At 37.7% G+C, this 8,257-nt stretch overlaps 1 protein-coding gene across 1 annotated transcript in view; it reads right to left on the reverse strand.

Annotated features, from left to right (window-relative positions):
• The window catches only part of capn5b (calpain 5b), a 37,821-nt gene extending 31,520 nt beyond the window's left edge, over positions 1 to 6,301 (reverse strand). The window contains exon 1 of the mRNA XM_028030356.1: positions 6,129 to 6,301. The gene's annotated coding sequence lies outside the window, so the exon portion shown is untranslated. The remainder of the gene's footprint in view (positions 1 to 6,128) is intronic.
• Positions 6,302 to 8,257: the final 1,956 nt, after the last annotated feature.

An 8,257-nucleotide genomic window follows, 5' to 3' on the forward strand; every position in this document is an offset into this window, starting at 1 on the left:
TGGCACTTGGGATTGAAGCATTAAATAAATAAAGGACCACGTGTGGATATCAACCAGAAAGCAGTCCTTATTGTTAGCATTAACAGCTGCCATCGGTATGATCAATGTTTCACTTTAATATCATGAATGTCTAGTTCACCTAGCTAACAAGCTAGGTGACGTTTTGAGCAAGTGATAAAGTCAATTCCTGGGGGAGTGGGAGGTTGCAGTTGGAAGCTAAATCTGACAGATGGCCTTACTGTCTTGGCTCACGGCTGCGTTGGGGGAGACCATGCTGTCATCTGGCCACTGTGGAGAGCCAACAGCATTACCTGCAGAGAATGAACCCTCAGAGTCTACCGGGCCAAACACAACAACAACCACCTCTGCTGCAACCCGAGAGTAAAGGATGAACTGTCAGTCGATACTGTAATTAACACAGCCATGCTAATGCTTCTTTGTGTCTCAGATCTTCTAAACCTTCAGTAGTAACCAGTAGAGCTGCAGCCAAACAGCAGGAATCTGGAGGCACTAATATAAAACAAAACATGTTTCCCCTTTAGCTACAGATGCACCGCTTTTTTCACTACCGACACTGATATCTGAGGTTAGTATTGGCCGATACCAATTCAATATAAAAAAACAGTGCTAAATTGACTTGAAAATAACATCAATATCGGTTGATATTAGTCATTTTTTTAACATATCGGTATCGGCCAGATAAATAAATAGGCGATATTTATTTTTATTTTGTTGCTGTGTTTCTGGTTGTTGTTTTCCCCAAAAGTGTCAAAACTGCAGTGAAATATTTACAATGTCAGTAAATATCGATTATTGGTCACAACTGCAATATTAACATCAGATATCAATGTCAGTCCAAATTTTAATATCGGTGAACCCCTACTTAAAATCTTTCTTTTTTTTAAACACAGACATAAATGTACAGAATTACAAATGTAATGATTACTCTGCACCAGTACAGCAGATTTAAATGCACCAATAGCTTCACAAGCTTAGTCAAACATGTAAAAACAACTTTTATTTCTTCACAGTGCAATAAGGAATATAACAAATAAACATTTAAGAAACTGACAAAAACCAAAGGTTGACTACCTCGGTCAAACACGTAAAGATAAACTGCAACAAATCTTCTTTCAAAAGTTCAGAAAGTGCAATTAAGAATTCTAAATATAATGTAAAGTAAATAATAAAGCATGATGTCACTCAAAGCACAAAGCACAGAGTTAGAGTGAATATGCAGCTGGAGTGGAGACAGATGTTAGGTGATATTTGATCCATGATGATTTAGAATTTTGACTTCAAGGGAAACTAAAAGGAGATGGGAGACAATTTCATGGGAAGTTGGTAAAAAATAAATGGCTCCACTTTAAGCCTAACAGGACTTCAACAACCGGTTTGATGTCCGACACATTTATATTGTCTCAACTCAACAAAATGAATCATTGCTGGTCTGGTCCTGCAGAGGAAGATAACAGACAATAAAGAACAGTTTGAAAGACAGTTTGGCTGAAAATACAGCACTGAAACTAGGTGCTATTACTGCAAACTGTTGATCTCTGACAACAAAACTCTCACAATTGGAAGGTAAAACCCACTTGTCCACTTTCATTCCCCCTATTACTTACTAAACTGCATGAGAAAAATGTCCTCTTGTGAGGTGAGGGAGTCCAATGCAGAGGCTGCAGCAGCTCTCGTCAACCAGCTGCCCACCTAGACAGAGCAATGTTCTGCTCTGAAACCGACTCACAAACATAAAAACTGAACACGAACGCTAAAACCGGCAACAAATGGCCGCCGCTTGGTTGGTTCCAGGCTGTTGGTCAGCAAATGTCCACACTGATCTTATTTAAGTGCCTCATTCTGGCAGAAGTGTCACACAGAAGGGATAATGGTATAACTGAACCACTAACATGGTGAATACACACATAAACAACTGTAGTGCCTTCTAAAAGTAGCCATGCCTCTTGAACTTGTTGACACATTACAACCAGGACCTTAACATATTAATTTTGATTAATTCATCACATATGTTTTAAGGTGTTAAAAACGTTTACACAGACAATCACTTTTTCTTTTAAACATACAACGTTTCCAGTTGGAATCTTCATATCTGCGTGTTTCTGGTACTCCCAAAAATCTGATGCACAAGCGACATTGGCAAACAACCATCCACTGGGGTTTAATTTTTGCTTAGAAAATGATCTGATTTGACACTGGAAAAGACTATTGTTGTGTTAAAGTTTTGCTAAAACAGTTAGCCTATCAGCAAAGCCATTCTTAAAATTTTTAATCCAGTCCCACCACTAATTTTATTATACTACACCACAAAGGTGCAGTACAATATTCACTTCATAATGTGAAGAAGAAAAGTCACACATAAATTGGTGCCGACAAGCTTAACATTCTGAAACTGATTGAAGATTGGGTATTTTTCAGTAATTTTAAAGTTCATTTATGAAAAAAAAACAGGAAATACATTGATCTGTTATGAGTCAAGAACAACAATCATCAGCATTCATAAGGAGACATTTAACTTTAGGAGCCCAGTTTAAACTTTGCAATTATAAAAACAACTCTTTGCAAGAAAAGAAAAAAATGCAATGGTTCAACTTTCTGATACATCTTAGCCACAAGATGGCACCAATGAGTCATCTGAGCAAATCATTGTCAAAAGAAAAAAGTAGCCCAAACACCAGAGCGGCCTGGGCAGCACCATGGACAGCTCCTGTGGGATTCCTGAGCCCCAGTGGCTCTAAGGAGCCAACCTCGACAATCCACCACTTAAAAATCAAACAAAAATATTTACTGTACATCTGAACTCTCCATCCCCTCCCTGAAATATGGTGTTGGCAGTATCAGACTGTGGCAGGAACAGGAACCTGGTCAGTGTCGATTTATCACATCAAATCCCAAAAGTGTAAACACTGTACTGTAGATTCTATTCTGTTCTGCACAAATTTTATAACATATGGAAATTTGAAACAAAAGCTTTTAGTTATTAAACATTTTGAGTTAATAAATAAAAAAATGGGTTAAGCCAAAGACATTATTAGCACACAAGAAGAACCTCTGTGTATTTTCTTCTGATGTGGATGAACCATAATTAAGAATCTAATTTGTGCCAGTAAAGGTACATAATTAGGTGGAAAAGTAATTATATTCAAATCAAATTCTAGACTTTTTAAGAATTCACTCGGATATTATTTGCTGAGATGTATCTTAAATATACTGTACATATATTTCAAACAGAAATATTAAACTCATAGCATCAGATTGTAGCTATGGTGACACAACAATCAAACTATGAAGATGATTCTTTGCACTTTTACAAAGTAAACTTGCTAATTAAATAATAAATTTAAATGTTAAACAATTTAGGATATTCTCACTCTCTCTACTGAAAATGTGAAGTGAAATTTAAAAGGGCGGTACAATGTGTTTGCAACGTCAGTTGTTATAACGTGCTATATACGTCAAACATAACTTAAGAAATTTTACTTTGCAAAGTGACACCTTGAAATTGCTGTCTGTCTCTTTAAGAAGCTCCTGCTCTTTCCGACACTCCACCTTTAACACGTCATCACAACAATTCTCCTCCATGAAGCTGTTTACAACCATTCTTTGAAGCATTCTACTAGTAGTTCCTATAATGAGCTCAGCAGATGCTGAAGGAACTCAAGACTAGCCAGGAGGAGCTGCGTCTCAAAGGCGGGGCTAGGTCCACCCAGGCATTTTCCACAGCCAAATGGTTGCCATGGGGATTAAAGGATTTTTCAGACATGCATGAAAGAATCAAGGCAACACTGCAGGTTTGTTTTTGATGAGGGCATAACACCATAACATGATGTAACGTTCAAAAAAGTCAATTTTATTAATACTGAAAATTTTACTTTACTATTGTACAACATATTAATAATAATATGCATTTATCACACTGTGCTACACTTTCTTTGATGATTGTGATGGTTTTTGCCAAAATAAAACTGGTGATAAAAAGAGTAATTTGATCTCCTGAAAAGAAGCAAAGTCTGGATATGACACAGCAGATGCAGCTGGACCTCAGTGGTTCCCCACAGTGGGAGCTTGTTGCTTTAACTGTTTTATTCTGGGTACAACGTGGCCATGCTGTTGCTAGTGACTTCAGGCAACTCTCTGAAGAGACAGCCTCAGCACTGGTGTACAGCGAACATAAAGAACTGAATCCATAAGCCTTTTTTCATCTTTAGAGCCACAATGCATAACTCACACTGATAAACACAAAGAGCAGAAAAAATAGGAATGATCTGTATGTTTTGTTGCTGAACTGCAGGTGAGATGGCACAAAGAAAACTGAACTTCAATGTAAAATAAGAGACCATGGAATGGCTCAATAATAGTACACAGGATTCCTATGGATTAATGGATGTTTTGGACAATAGGAAAAGAAATTAAATATGTAATTATTTTTTTATATAATGATCTTATATTAAAAGATCAGTATCTTTTAATATAAGTATATTAAAAGATACTGATCTTTTAATATAGAGTATATAGTTAGCATATAACTATATACGCTAGTTATACACTAACTAGCGATTAATAAGCGATTAGTCGATTTAGTAAGCGATTAATTGATTACTAAATTAGTTGACAGTTATTTCAATAATCGATTCATCACGTTTAATTTGATTAATCGTTTCAGCCCTACTCAATTTTATGTCCAAACTTTTCCATTAATCAAATTTCCATATGCTTCCTAACATTTCCCGACTCTGTAGGAAACCTGGATGAATAAGAAAGAAAGAAAGGAACAAAGAAAGGAAGAAAGAAAAACATGTCTGCCACACTCTGTGTCACTTGTTGTCAAGACAAAACATATTTTCCCTGTGAGAAACAATGACTACAACTGTTGACAGAACGGATGCAGGCAGCAGGAGGCAGCTGACTGTGGCAACATTCTGGTCAGAAATCAGAAAGGAGAGTGTGTTCTTGTGTTAGTGCTGGGGTGACTTATTGAGTCTGCTGCTGCTGACAGACTGATTACACTCAGAAGTGAACAGGGAGCAGTAATGCACCAGTATATACCACGGACAGGGAGGGAGGAAGGGATGGGTGCGCCACACCATCCCTGATCCAAACCAACGCAGCCACTGCCTCCGCCACCACCAGCCCACCCCCACTCCCCTTCTGCATCAGAGAGGAGGGCTATCCCAGCTTCCAACCCTCCCAGCATCGTGATCTCCCCTCTGCAGTATCTCCTCATGTCAGCTACCAGGGTTTGGCCCTGGCAAGGTCCACTTTGGTAACTTATCTAACTTTAACTGCTATTATTCATACATTTTTTTCTGGCTCCAAAATACCACAAATAACTATGTAACCGTCATTTTTGTTTCCTAACCAACAATCTTCAGACATGTTATTTCTTAATATTTACATGGATTTAGTAGGGGGTTTATAGGTTTTCAGCAGTTCATAAAGGACATAACATCAATAAATTCCTCTAAGAACTGAGGCATGAACATTACTTCTCAGTACTGCAGAATAATGAATCTAAGAAATATTAATCAATTACTCCGTTTTTCTGCAGGATACAGGTTCCTCACCATCATAAATAAAGTTCCAATTTGAAGGCAGAACTAATGAGATGTTTTTGTTCTCTGAGAGAATTGTCAGTATTATAAAATTGCTTCTGCAAATAAATAGCTATAGCAACGGTGGATTTGTTTTGGTAGAGAACTGTGCTGCTGAAATATTCGGAGCTGCAGTTAAACCATCATCACACGCCTGCGTATGACACAGAATACAAAAACAAGCAAAGAATCTCACAAGGAAAAGCAGAAGAGGAGGACTAGGGGGTCCTGCTATCCAGGATGCATAATATGTGCCGCTATTTTTGCGCATCGAGGCGCACAGATCCTTTCACGCCGGTGAAATGTGGTGCTAAAATAAAGCCGACCCCTAACCTGCCCCTTCAGTTTTGGCATAGCAACCCTTGTGCAGAGAGTGTAGAAATCAGACTGCTACAGGATGTCAGGTCTGCAGAGGTTCGTGCGGCTCACCGACCGCCGCCTCTCCATCTCCAGCAGCCCTCTGGAAAGCACCTGGCTGCCCGGGAAAAGCAGCACGAACCGCAAGCACTGAACGGTTACCTGAACCGAGGCCTCTCCCGTGGCAACGTGGTTCTCTCTCGGGACCTCCTCCGGGGGCAGGGGGAGGGGGTCCAGCCGGTCCGGCTCGCACTCTCCGGGGGGGCTGCTGGGATTCCTCACCACGCTCTCTCTGGTCCTCTGACGGAGCTCCACTCCAGCGACAAGCCGCTGCGCCGCAACAGGAAGTTCATCTACCCAGATTTCAAAATAAGACACACTTTGTTGCCTTTATCATAATTTTAGTCGTCAAAACCAGTTTTAAATAGTAAATAATGTCGGTGACATCGACAAAAAATGTTAAAATAAAACACTAAACACTAAAACTAGCTATCTTTCTAATTATAAAATGTATCTCTTTTGATTTTCAAGCGGCACTTTGAGACATAACTCTATAAAAAAGGGCTTTTTCAAAATTGTCATTACCTTTACACTCAATTATTTTAATTTTAAGAATTTATTAATAGATAAAATGCAGCAAAAACAACAAATTTACAAATATTTACCAAGCAGGAGCGGTTGGCAGCTAACCTAGCTTCAGAGCGACAACCTACACTTTAGATGCTAATTGTGGTGCGTTCAATTCCTACACAGATATTAGATTTTCCGAGTTCCATGTTATAAAAAGTTAGATAGGAAGAACTCCACTTTATTAAGCCCGACATTTTTTTTTAAATCATTGCTTATCATATTTCAAAATTCAATAAAGGTTCCTCTCAATATATCAGAATTATTTCAATAGTTTATTTCAAAAAGAGAAACTCATACATTGCCTGGATTGATTCAAACACACAGAGAGACATATTTCAAGGGTTTATTTGGATCATTATGACTTATTGCCGATAAAAAGCCAAAATTGCGGAGGTTCACAAAGGAAGTCTTCTGTGTGATCTGCCTGAACTTGACGGAGGTCTTCATTTCAACCGGAGAGGAGGTTGCGCTGGGGGGGTGTTTAAATGATGATGTAGGATGCTTATAGCGCATGCGCAGACCTTACAGGCCTGCTGTAATCCCCTCTGTCACAAACGACCAGAGGATGCAATATGCTGTAATTAAAGAAATAAAGTATCCGACTAATTACAGTCTTCCACGTGGTTTACCTCTGTCTGTGTGTAACATCCGGGCGCAAATAAAAAAAATTAAGATGGATGCTAAATCACAGCATATTTTTTTATTTCTGCTTTTAAAAAAAACTAACAAAAAAAATGGCAGTAACTTAGACATGAAAGCCAAATATAGTGGTGGATCAGTGTGACCAGGTTACAAGGAATTCCAATTTTAATCTGAAAAAATGTTTATTTTTCATCTCTACATGAATCCGTTGAATATTATTGTTTAAAGCAAAAATTGAGGCTCAGAAATGAATGTAAAACATCTCACATTTGAGTTGTTTATAAGGAGTGATCTTAAACCAACAGACAAACCAATGCAAACAAACATTTCTAGGTGTATCACTAATTATAAGATTGATTTGGCATGTCATTTAACTGTTTTTAAAGACTTTTACTGTGAAACCTTTTCAGTTTGTAAGAATTTTCTTTTCAGTGACTTTGGTTGCGCTGCAAAAGTTCAGGTGGTCTTCAGCTATTTAAGTAATTCAGTATTTTTTTTTTTTTTTTTACCAAGTCAAGTTAAGCTTCAGAAGCTCCTGAGATCAGTTCTGAATGTGATACTCAGTACAAACCCATTCAATAAATTAGGATATGATTGAAAAATTGATTTATTTATGTAAGTCCATCACCTAGTGAAAAACATTATATAAATGAACAAGACAAAGATTGATGTTTTAGCACCTTTATTTCTCCTAATGAGGATGACTGTATGATTAAATGTGTTATAAATTCATAAATCAAAAGGCGTTTCTAAACATGTTTTCACTTGGCTGTCTTGTGCTGTTGTTGGTTTTTTCTCTCTCTTTCTTTTCTTTTTTTTAAAGAAAACTCTTTTAACATTGGCTTAGAAATAAGTTTGTAAATGATCCTGATTCTGCTGGGTTTGTTTATTGCTGTATAAAACCTAAATTTAGGCATACATACGGTTTCTAATTGTTAGAAATTGACATTTTGGTGCAAACTTGGTCAGAAGTGAAAGTATCTGGATGAGTTAAAGAGTGGTTCACATCTTGAAAGGAC

This window comes from Xiphophorus couchianus, chromosome 11 (assembly GCF_001444195.1).
Source record: "Xiphophorus couchianus chromosome 11, X_couchianus-1.0, whole genome shotgun sequence".
NCBI classification, from domain to species: domain Eukaryota; kingdom Metazoa; phylum Chordata; class Actinopteri; order Cyprinodontiformes; family Poeciliidae; genus Xiphophorus; species Xiphophorus couchianus.